Genomic DNA, 13,323 nt, shown 5'->3' with positions numbered 1-13,323 from the left:
GGGATGATTTTTGTTAAATAAAATCAATAGCTAGGGACCATTTTTGTGCATATAAATGCATACAAGACCATGGTTATGAAAACAAACTATTGTCCTTATTTAATATATTGGTTCATTTATATCATGACATTCAAGGGAAAATGACATTTAAAAGTAATAGTTGCTAGTTAATTTAGTTGACTCTAAAATTGGTCAAAAATAAGTACATGATCAAAAAGAAGTACATAATTTAGTTGGATTTCTGTCAAGGGCATTTATGTTAAAGTTTAATGCATGAAAAGTGTTTCAAGGTGCTAAATGTAACTCAATGGCATTTCTGTTCAGGTTTACAAAGTGCAACTATTAGTGTATCTCACATCGGTGCGACACGGTCTTATAAGTGACTATATATGTTGGAGTCTCCCTTCTCTCCACAAGGGCTCTTCTGGAGAGACGATCTTGAGCTTCACACATATCTATATGGTATCAGAGTTGGCTTCCCGCACCCATATGGCTCAGCACATCCATGTATATCCTTATCGAGCCTCCGACTCTAAGGGGGAATGTTAGTGTATCCCACATTAGTGTGACACAGTCTTATAAGTGTCTATATATGTTAGAGTCCTCTTCTCTCAAAAAGGGCTCTTTTAGAGAGACTGTCTTGGGTTTCACATATATCTATGACATCGGGTGATATTTGTCTTCGTGATTAGATCCTTCACAGTAAAACCGAAAGGATCAAACATAATAAATGTATTATTATCATGATTAAATTTCTTAATAGAAACAAGGTTTTTGATGATGTTATGAACATGGTAAACATTTTTTAATCTGAAAGGATGGTTGAGGTAGGATTTGATTTTGTTTCCATGACCAAGAATGGGAACCCAAGTGCCATTACTAACAAGAATATAATTGTTATTATTGAAACAAGAGAAGTGTGAGAGGTTACCAGCATCATTTGCGAGGTAGAAGCAAGCTCAGTGGGTGACATCAGGTTGCTATCCGAAGGTTGCATGTGCATGGTCTGAAAGGTAGAAGCAAGCTCAGTGGGTGACATTGGGTTGCTTTGGGCCTGTTTTTTTATTAGCATTGTAATGGGCCTGTGGTTATGTTTGGGTTGGCTGATGTTGAGGTGTCAGCGACCTATAGTTGGGAAAAAGGGCCATGATGCCCGACTATGAAGCTAGTATTGGATATGGGCAAGGTGGATCACCTTGGGTAAGGAGGAAACCAACTTGTCCATTGCCAGGAGACTTGTTGAGATGAAGATAGGTCAATTCCACTACCAAGCCCTATGACACCACGCTGTCCGCCATGAGACCACCGGCTGTCACCATGATATTTGCCATAGGATTGACCATAACCATTATAGTTAGAGTTTTGTTGGGACGCCGAAGAGATATCGGAGGGAGCTTCACCAACCCATTGTGTAACGAAGGCATAGGGGATAGAAGGGTCGGGTTTATTTCGTCGAACTTTGTTAACACGTTGTCGCACACGTATTAAACAAATAAATTTATCACTGCTGGTTGCACTAAAAATATAGTACAGGGAAGCAGGGTCGAATCCTCAAGGACATCGCCTAATGATCAATGCCTTTTTTCATCAGGCACAATCTAGTGAAGAAACAGAAAATATAAAAAGGAGGTTTTAATTAAAAACTAAAAATGTGGTGATATTAAACTAAATGAAAATCAATAATAATAACGGTTTCAGTTCTGCTGCGAGTTTCCTAATCATGCAATTGATCCAGATCTGATTATTCGAAATGCGTTCAATCTAAGTTGGTACTGTGAAAAACTAACAACATCTAGTAATGTCACTTTTACCTAAATTAGTTAATCAAAACAAGCCTTTTGAATTAACCCTAACATTTTACTGTTCAATTAAACAAGCTCTTAATTAAATCAGAAAATTGCATTATGTTCTTTGTAAAATTTCCAACAATATCCAATACTTCTCATAGGCTCGGAAGCGTAAAGATATGATTTTTATAGTTTATAATAAAGTCAAATCCCAAACACGGATCTGATTTATTACTTGTTACTTATTACTAGTTGACAAGAACAATTACGTATTCTATAACTGATTAACTGGAAAGATAAAACCCTAGCTAGGTGATCACACTAACAACAATCAAAATCAAAGATTCATTAAGAACAAAACGGAAGAATCTAGATAGAAACACAAATCAAAAACCAGATCTAATGATCAATCACATGAAAAGTACTCATCTTTGTAGAACTCCAAACTAAGGTTTTAGCCAGACATGGTTAAAATCTGATAAAAACAAATGAAAGGAGACATCAAACAACTAATCTTACTAATCTACTTGAAGGAGATGATCCACAGTCTTCAGATCTTCAAAAATCGTTGAAATCGGAGAAGAAACACCTCCAAAATCGTATTTTCGTCGTCTGGTACCTCTAGAATTGCCAACTTAGGTTACTGGAATGCTATCAGACTCCATTTATACGTCCAGCAGCAAAAACGACGCGCATGCAATCGTATGGGCACAACCTGCGATCGCAGGTTTTGAAGAAAACATGTCTCGTGCCTTTTTAATGAAGTAGGATGCTATTTTGGCACTTTTTGGCCAACCTGCGATCGCATGTACACAACATGCGATCGCAGGTTTTCATTTTTCAATTTTGGATGAATTTTTGGCACTAAAAAACCTCAAATCCATGTTGCAACCTAACCTGCGATCGCATAAAGGCAACATGCGATTTCATGTTGTACCTAAGACGTCCAAAATTTCGTCTACTTTCGAGATCATTTTGAATCGCGTTAATCGGATTTATGGTTCTCGAGATATGGTCAAAATACTGACAGGGGGTTGAAGTTGCTAGCAACATCCTTTAACTTTAGACTACATATTCTATATTCGTGTGATCAATGAATGTTTCTTGACCAAATTATCTTCCAATCATTCTGCAACATACTCCATAAGTTCCAAGCTCCATTTTAAGCTCCAAACGTGCATCCAACTGCTCCCAAAGCACTGCTCCACTCGAACTATCTGAAATTGACATAAAACATGAGCAGTACGGGAACTCTAACAAAATACATGAGTTGAACATTGTTTATCTAAATGACATGAAAATGTACAAAATATGATGTTAAAATGATAATGAAAACTACACTAAAAGATGCATAAAATGGCATCTAACAAATCTCCTCAAGCTTAAACCTTACTTGCCCTCAAGTAAGAAGAAGATGATAGATTATAAACAAATGGAAATATGTAAATGACCTAAAAAGAATTTAAAATAAAATAAAAATAAAACTTAAACTAAAGTACTTCACTCTTTTTTTTGTTCATATGACTAGATTTCACAACAAAGAAGCTCCGATGAAATCACTACCTAGATAACAGTCTCAATACTTTATATGAACGATTCAAATTTAATATTTAATAAGTTAAACCAAGCTTAAGAAAATAATTTTTACGCCGAATTAAATTTGTGAAAACAGTGTATTTTTAAGAATAATTTCACGAAAATTCGTTTATAAAAACTTAGCTTGACCAACCCCTCCTTTTTTCCGAACTCGTCCAGTAAACGTGGTAAACTCTATTATGGACAGACAATCCAAGCTTACCCCTATGATTCCATTATCGAGGGATCAATCTCATTATACCACACATCTTCTTCGTTTTGATCAATTCTTCAGATTTAACTTGTTTGCTTCTTGATTTCGACTTGAACTTGACTTGGATTTAACTTTGAATTTCAGATTTCTTCAGGTTGCTTAATGTACCATTCTAACATATAAATATTGATTGGGCGCGAATTTTACTTTGAGGCCCACCATATCTTTAATACTTGAAAAATGATAATAAATTGTGGGTATAACAAGAGTTCCCTCCCAACCTCAAAAGGCGTAGAAACTATAGGGTTCAGTACTTCAAGGAATGATAAGGGTTATCCAATCTAGGTTCTTTTTAAGGCATTCAACGAAATTATTTTCAAAACACTATTCGCTTTTCCATCCCACATTTCCATTGTAAAAATTATCCGACACTTATGTTGGTTTGTATTGAAATTACTTAAAGCACTAGAAAAGATAATTCTTAAAATTGATTGTAATGAGAGCATTATTTTCGGTAACTATCACACTTCATCTTAACAGAGCTATCGAATGTAAAAAGATATCCTCATCTCATGTAAATTATTTCAATTTTTTTAATTTGATTTTTTATATGCAGAAAATAAAAAATAACAAGAAATAAAAAAAATCTTTTTGGATTTTTTTTGTTCTCTTATTTATGAATGCAGAAAAATAAAATATTTTTTGGACTTTTTTTGAATTTTTTATATGCAAAAGCAATGCAAAAAATAAAATGCAAAAAGAAAATTTTGAAAAAATTAACTAAAAAAACTGAAAAATTAAAATTTTAAACAGAAATGCAAATTTTTACACTATCCCCCTCCCCAAGCTTAAAATGATGCATTGTCCTCAATGCTTAGAGAGGAATAAACAGCTCAATAAAGAATATAAGGGCAAAAAGGTGCAACTAGGAATGAATGTACCTGATAAGTTGGTAGAAATCTTATTTTGACGACAATGTGGCGAAAAATCTGGATTTTAGTAACTCCGTCGATCCTCTTATTTCCCTAAGCTTGCTTAGGACTACGATCATCTCTTTATTGAAAGCAGAAAAATAAAAATTAAACATTGGGTTGCCTCCCGAAAAGCCGCCCATTTTTAAAGTTGTTGGCTTGACTTTGCCCAACCAGATTAATTAATTGGTGTGGTAATTGAGACTTCTCTGAAGCTCAACTCTTTTTCTTGTGACTCCAGATCCCTTCAAATATGGCAATATGGGTGGATCTGAAACTTGTTCAGCAAACTGGAAAGACTCCAAATAGTTATCAATAAGTCTTTCAGTTGATTAGACTTCTTTCTCTTTCTGATCTTCTTATTTTTCCCAGAAATCTTCTCTTCAGATTCTTTTCATTTCAGATTTCTTCTTTTCATATTCATATCTGAAATCACCACTTCCACCTTTTCTTTTTCCAAAACTTTTTTTCTTTTCATATTATTTGATTTTTCTTCCGTAGCAGATTTCATCTCAACCTCTTCCACCTCCCGAAGCTTATCTTCTGCCAGCTCCTTGGATATATTATCAGATGAATTATTGTCTAAAAAATTTTCTTGCACAGAGACATTAGAAAACTTACAGCAGCCCTCAGACAAAGGACTGCTGGTAACCATAAATTGACAGAAACATTTTCAGAAGGAAAATAATCATTATTAATTTGAAATTTAACCACTTCCTCATCAAACTCCATTGAAATCATTCCACTAGAAACATCAATTTTCGTTTTTGCAGTTTTCATAAAAGACCTTCCCAAAATAATAGAGTTCGCATCTAAAGTGTACAGGTTTCCCCATGTCCAATATATAAAAATCAGCGGGAAAAATCAAATTATCCACTTGGACAAGAACATCCACCAACACACCTTCTGGGTGTACTGTCGAGTGGTCAGCCAACTGTATAATTGTCCCGGTCTTTTGTAAAGTTCCCATTTTTAATTTTTCAAAAACAGAATAGGGAAGGACATTGACTGAAGCTCCTATGTCAAGCATGGCTTTTGAAAAACTAAAGTTCCCCAATTTACAAGGAACTGAGAAAATCCCCGGATCCCTACACTTTTGAGGGAAACCTTTTTGTAAAATAAAGGAGATATTTTTGCCAGCTTTTACAATCTCATTAAATTTCATTTTTTTTCTTTGAGACACATAAATTTTTAAGAAACTTAGCATAGCGAGGGATATGTTGGATAATATCTAAAAGTGGTATATTTACCTCAACCTTGCGAAGAATTTCCATAATATATTCATCATCTCTTTCACGCTTCGTGCTCCTTAGTCATGATAGGAAGGGCGGTAGTGGCTTGTATTCTTTCAGAATTGGCTTGGGTAGTGTTGGAGTTTCTTTTCCTTCTAGAATTTCAGATTCTTCTTCAACGAACACCTTTTCATATTCTTCAGCTTCAACTCGTTTTTCTTTCTCTTCCACCCGAACTTCTTCAAATTCTTCCTCGGATTCGTTTTATGGTTCAGATGCACTTGGGCCTTCATATGTTTTCCCGCTTCTAAAGGAAATGGCATTCACGTTGTGCTTCAGATTGTTTTCTGTGTGCCCTGGTAATTTTCTTTGAGACTCCAGACAACCCTTAGAAGTGGCAAGTTGAGATACCTGCTGCTCTAGATTCTTAATATTAGCTCTACTTTGTGTCGGGAATGCCTGGGTGCTTGTGGCCAGACTTTTCACAATATCCTCCAAGGCTGTGTTAGAGCTTCTTGAATGTTGTAGTGAAGGCTGCTGAAAATTTTGTTGGTAGCCCGGCTGTTGAAAATTTCGTTGCTGCTAAAATCTGGGTGGAGGTTGAAATTGTTGTCTTTGCTGATAATTGTTCTGAAAATTTTGTTGGTAGCCCCCGACAGCTTTGACTGCAACTGTATCCTCTTGCAATATTGGACACATATCTGTAGGGTGATCAGTCTTCAAGCAAATCCCACATTGTTTCTTTGCAGCTGCTTTTTCTTTAGTCAATAGTAGAACAACTTTTGTCAATTCAGATATCTGAGCTTCCAGATGAACATTGCTGACTTCCTTGACTTCTCTTGGCTGATCTGGATACTACTCGTCTTCAGTCCCGGAATGTTTAGACTCGATTGCCAGCTTTTCGATTAGTTCTCTGATTTCAGTTAGGGTCATGTCACCCAAAGAACCACCACTAGAAGCATTTATCAAGCGCCTCTCCATAGGTGTCAACCCTTCACAAAAACAATTGTAGAGTTGATAATCGTTGATCCTATGTTATGGGCATCATACCATAAGCTTCTTGAATCTTTCCCAGTAAGTATGTAAAGCTTCTCTTTTTCCTTGTTTGATCCTAAGGATTTCTCTTCTTAGATTGGAAACTCGTGTTTCTGGAAAATATTTCTCTAAAAACAGCTTCACGCGTTCTGTCCAAGTGGTGTTGGAACCAGATGGGAGTTCATATAACCATTCCCTTGGTGAATCTTGAAGCGAAAAGGGGAATGCCCTTAGTTTTATCTGGTCTTATGTGACAACATGAGGCTTCATTCCTGAACAAACCACATGAAATTCCTTAAGGAATTTATGTGGGTCTTCTTTTTCTAGTCCGCAGAATGTGGGAAGAAGATGAATCAGCCCCGATTTATGTTCGAAGTTCTGGACTTCTGGAAAAGTGATACATAGAGGTTGTTAGGTAACCTCTTATCTTGCCCACTTGCGAAGAGTCTTTTCAGCATTGTCTCCGTTTTCGCTCATGACTGATTCTTCAGATTCGGATTCTAAAGAGTCTGTGGTTTCAGATTTAACGGAGGAAGGTGAGGAATAAGTTTTATATGGGCTATTTTGAGGTGATGATGGGGGTACTTTCGGAAAAAATGGATTTGGTTCGTTCCACAAGGGAGTGCCTTATGGTGTGGGGGTTTTTGGAGGTAGGGATGAAGACGAACCAAAGAGACCACCTGATCATTTTTTTTCTTGTTGCTTCTTTCTTCGGTCTTCTTGCAGTTCGCTCGATTTCTAGATCAAAAACTAAAGGTGTACCTAAACGAAAAAATATTGGCATAAAACTATTAGAAAGCATCGTGTCCCCGACAATGACGCCAAGTTGTTAACACGGTGTCGCACACGTATTAAACTAATAAATTTATCACTATTGGTTGCACTAAAAATATAGTACAAGGAAGCAGGGTCGAATCCTCAGGGACATAGCCTAATGGTCAATGCCTTTTTGCATCAGGCACAGTCTAGTCAAGAAACATAAAATATAAAAGGAGGTTATAATTAAAAACTAAAAACTAAAAATGTAGTGATATTAAACTAAATGAAAATCAATAATAATAACGGTTTCAGTTCTACTGTGACTTTCCTAATCATGCAACTCTTCCAGATCTGATTATTCGGAATGCGTTCAATCTAAGCTGGTACTGTGAAAAACTAACAAGTTCTAATAATGTCTCTTTTACCTAAATTAGTTAATCAAAACAAGCCCTTTGAATTAACCCTAACATTTTACTGTTCAATTAAACAAGCTCTTAATTAAATCAGAAAATTGCATTATGTTCTTTGTAAAATTTCCAACAATATCCAATACTTCTCATAGGCTCGGAAGCGTAAAGATATGATTTTTACAGTTTATAATAAAGTCAAATCCCAAACACGGATCTGATTTATTACTTGTTACTTATTACTAGTTGACAAGAACAATTACATATTCTATAACTGATTAACTGGAAAGATAAAACCCTAGCTAGGTGATCACACTAACAACAATCAAAATCAAAGATTCATTAAGAACAAAACGGAAGAATCTAGATAGAAACACAAATCAAAAACCAGATCTAATGATCAATCACATGAAAAGTACTCATCTTTGCAGAACTGAAAACTAAGGTTTTAGCAAGACATGGTTAAAATCTGATAAAAACAAATGAAAAGAGACATCAAACAACTAATCTTACTAATCTACTTGAAGGAGATGATCCACAGTCTTCAGATCTTCAGAAATAGTTGAAATCGGAGAGGAAACACCTCCAAAATCGTATTTTCGTCGTTTGGTACCTCTGGAATAGCAAACTAAGGTTACTGGAATGCTATCAAGCTCCATTTATACGTCCAGCAGCAAAAATGATGCGCATGCGATCGCATGGGCACAACCTGCGATCGCAGGTTTTGAAGAAAACATGTCTCGTGCCTTTTTAATGAAGTAGGGTGCTATTTTGGCCAAACTGCGATTGCATGTACACAACCTGCGATCGCAGGTTTTCATTTTTCACTTCCGGAGGAATTTTTGGCACTAAAAAACCTCGAATCCATGTTGCGACCTAACCTGCGATCGCGTAAAGGCTACATGCGATCGTATAAAGGCAACATGCGATCGCATGTTGTACCTAATATGTCTGAAATTTTTTCTACTTTCCAGATCATTTTGAATCGTGTTAATCGGAGCTACGGTTCTCGAGATATGGTGAAAATACTGACAGGGGGTCAAAGCTGCCAGCAACATCCTTTAACTTTAGATTGCATATTCTATATTCGTGTGATCAATTCGATCGAATGTTTCTTGGCCAAATCATCTTCCAATCATTCCTCAACATATTCCATAAGTTCCAAGCTCCATTTTAAGCTCCAAACGCGCATCCAATTGCTTCCAAAGCACTGCTCCAGTCGAACTATCTGAAATTGATATCAAAACATGAGCAGTACGGGAATTCTAACGAAATACATGAGCTGAACATTGTTTATCTAAATGACATGAAAATGTACAAAATATGATGCTAAAATGATAAAGTAAACTATCCTAAAAGATGCATAAAATGGCATCTAACAAACTTCTTCGAGAAAAAGAGACGATTTGGATTTGTTGAAGCTGGGGAGGGGTTCTATTTGTTGAATGATGGTTGAGACGGTGAGACCGAAGACGAGTTGAAGGACCATATTCATTTTGTACACGGGGTTTCCGACATTTTGTAGTTGATCAACTAGGTTTTTAGGCGTGCATAGTAGTCAGTGATGTTGGAGAAGGCAGACACAAGTATTGTTTAATTTTTCCTCGAGGTATACAGTAGTTCGGTTGTCAAGGAATATTTTTTGGTGGCGTTTCCACATATCAAGAGCTGAGACGTCTGGTTTCATGATGGTGTGAGCAAGTTCTAGTGATATATTGTTATATATCCACTATATTACTCGGGCATCAAGACGATCCCGTGTGTCTTTGTCAACATCTGATGGTTTTACTACTTTTTCATCCATGTGGTCTTTCACGTTGTATGCACATACGTGAATATTGAAGAACTCAACCCATGACGCATAGTGGTTATCTGTTTGATTAAGGATGAGGGGTATAACGTTTATAATATTGCTCACAGTGAATGCATTTAGGTTGAAAATTAGGTTTGCTTCCAGATGCGTCACTTTCAGGTACACCCACGATGGACAAAGAGAGGAAGAGGAAGAGAAAAAGAAGGAGAATCGATGGTTGTGAAGGAGTAGAGGGGTGACGCCTAGGGTTAGGTCAGAAGGCTCTGATACAATAAAGTTTGTTGTAAGGGAATGCTTGGCTTTCTCATTAAACATTGGCAACTATTAATATGGAAAGGATTCTTATAACTAAGGAAAGGATATACACTATAGAATAGATAAATACATTAATTATAAATATAATACAATCGGCTCGATATATGTCATCTACCTTTGGCCATTTTTGTCCACGTTTACAATTTACAACTCTACGGGAATTTGTGTCCAAGAAATAAATGGAACTAATGGGCATTTGATTCCAGGTGCAAAATTACAACCCATGTAAATGTTGCATACAAAGAAAATGAAACACATGATGTTGCATACCTGGTCTTTTTCCAACTATGCCCTCCAATTTTGCATCTAACAAGTAACCTTGTGTTGGTAAGAGAGAGCAATTTGGTAATTCAGATCCCTAAACCATATAGTCAAACTAGCCATATAATCAAACTAAAAGCCAATGTACAAATTATGATAATTTTATTACGGAGTATAAAAAGTTATAATAATAATTTTAAAAAAAAAAAAAAAAAAACATGTTTGATGCAACAACATACTCATTGTTAGTAAACAATCATTAAAAAGTGTGGTTGAGAATTTTTTTAACCTGTTTTGTTTTTCTTGATTGTAGGGGGTTCTCCCCTCTCAGAGAAGTTACATATTTATCATATACTATGAAGTTTTTCGGTTACCAAATTAGTGAAATTGAACGAGATACCTTCTTTTCTTTTCTTAAGACTACTTGGTACGGGCCCGTGGAGGGGCATTACTGCCTACATGGCACTGCCTCCACACCGTTTCCATGGGGGACCCCCCCCCCCCCTCTTCCCGTTATGTGGTCCTCCGTTGGCAGTCTAACGAACGATAACGCGTATTAATTTTTTAAATTTTCTCATTTTACCGTTGAAAAACGGTAACATTCTTAAGAAAAACAATTACCTATAAAATCACCACTTTTCTCTCTGTTTCATATAAATTTAATCACCACTTTTCTCTTCATATACTTTCAATACATTCCAAAAAAAATGAATATGTTCGATGATAGCGATGAAGATGATATGTTCGTCTCTATACGAGTATTGCATGAACGTGTTACTACAACCAAATCGATCTCCTATATTAACCAAGCGTGCGGCGTTAAACAAAGATCATGAAGTCGCCTGGTTCGATTAACAATTATATGAGAATGTCTGAGAGAACTGCAAGAGAAAGTTTGTATAGATTGGCGAGGAGTGTTGTCGAAACCTTCGGTGACGTTTATTTGCACATACCTTTCGTTGAATGATATACAACTATATGTGGCGCATGAAGAAAGACATGGTTTTCCGAGTATGCTTGGAAGCATTGATTGCACACACTGGAACTAGATAAATTTTCATGTGGCGTGGAAAGGCGAGTACCTAAGTGGTCATCATGGAACGCCTTCATCGGTATTAGAGGCTGTTGTGTTCGAATATTTATGGATTTGGCATGCTTTTTTCGGGGTTGCGGGTTCGAACAACGATGTGACAGTTCTTGATCAGTCACCAATATTAGACGATATTTTGTCAGGAAAGACACCAGATGCTCCTTTTTTGGAAAGGGAACTTCCCTAACGTGGGTTTTTGGACCAGCTTTCGCGGACCGACTAATCCCCCGCTGCAAACATGAGTCTTTGCCTTATGCTCTGGAGTCACTGCAGGCGAACCTCCATGGATACAAGGGTTGAGTGGTGCCAGGATTTGAACATAGGTCAATAGGTTATCCACCATATCTTCCACATGCCTTACCAAATCACCACAACCCAAGTGGTTATCGGATGCTCCTTTCACAATGAATGCAAATGAATATAAGTTTTGGTGTTACCTTACAGATGAAATATATCCAACATATTCCACATTCATAAAGGCGTTTCGACACACATTAACACCAAGAGACAAATTTTTCAAGAGAAAACAAGAAGGAGCAAGTAAGGATGTGGAACGTGTTTTTGGAGTTCTGTAGTTGAAATGGCACATGGTTTGATATGCGGCACGACCATATCAATTAGGCCTTCTACAAGATATTATGTATGCATGTATCATAATGCATAACATGGTGGTTGAAAATAAAGGACGAAACATTGCGGAGTATTCGGCTTCAGATCCCAGACACATGCGATTTCAACCCGAGACAATAGAATATTTATATAGGGTCGTAGATATTCAAGACGCACGAAAACATAGGCAACTTCGAGAAGATTTGGCTCATTTTATGTACGATGGAAATGAAAGTGAATAAATTATGGGCAAAATGTAATTTTTTTAAATGTTATGTTTAATTAAAAAAATTATGTTTTATTTAAATAACATGTTTTAATTAATTTTGTTTGAAAATTAAAAACTAAATCGAAAAAAAATGATGACATTGAGTGTTTAATTAGTTATCCATTTTTTTCATTTGGTATTTTAACACCATATTAACATGACATGTGAGATGACAACTTTTAGATGTGATAACACCGCTTAAATTAACTAATTTTTGACGCCCACTAGCCTAAACATGAAATGTTCACTAAAATTTTGGAAGAAGAATTGAAACAAACAGTTTCAAATAAAAAATAAATAAATAAAAATAATAATAATTAAAAAAAAAAAAAAAAAAAAAAAAAAAAAAAACCGAATTTGGTATTGGATACATAACCTCCACAAACAACATTATCGGCATGAGATTCGTCGGGTTTGCACTTGATATTGAACCACTTGCAGACTAGTTTCTTCGAGCAAAAACATCCGTATCAATTAAAAAATTAAAGACAAAAAACACAAAAACATCCTTATTAATTAAAAATAATTAGAAACTGTGATTTTTTAAATAATAATAATAATAATAATTTATATAATATCATTGATTCATTTCGTAATTTAATATAATACAAAATGGTCCCTGTCGATTAATTTTAAATTGTTGGACCACATGTTCAGGCCCTCGTCACGTGCTTCACACTGACGGCTACAACACAATGCTCCCTTGAGTTCCCAACAGACCAACACCAGATCAGAAAAGACCCTTACACTATTTGCCAACGCTGTTTTGGCACAAAATATAGCTCTATTATGGATTGTTTAAAACAAACTAAAGTTGTATCATTTTGATCCTTAGTTAAACCATGAATGTTGATACACATTAGATATTTAAGTTTGATAAGATTTAAAACCAAAAAGATCTTACTCGTAATTAAATTAATAAGTACAAATAAAATCTGGAAGTTTCTCATCATGCAAAATGCAAATTGAGATGGAAATCTAAACCCT

This window comes from Lactuca sativa, chromosome 4, assembly GCF_002870075.4.
Source record: "Lactuca sativa cultivar Salinas chromosome 4, Lsat_Salinas_v11, whole genome shotgun sequence".
Lineage (NCBI taxonomy): Eukaryota > Viridiplantae > Streptophyta > Magnoliopsida > Asterales > Asteraceae > Lactuca > Lactuca sativa.
Note: the sequence above shows the minus strand (reverse complement) of the source record.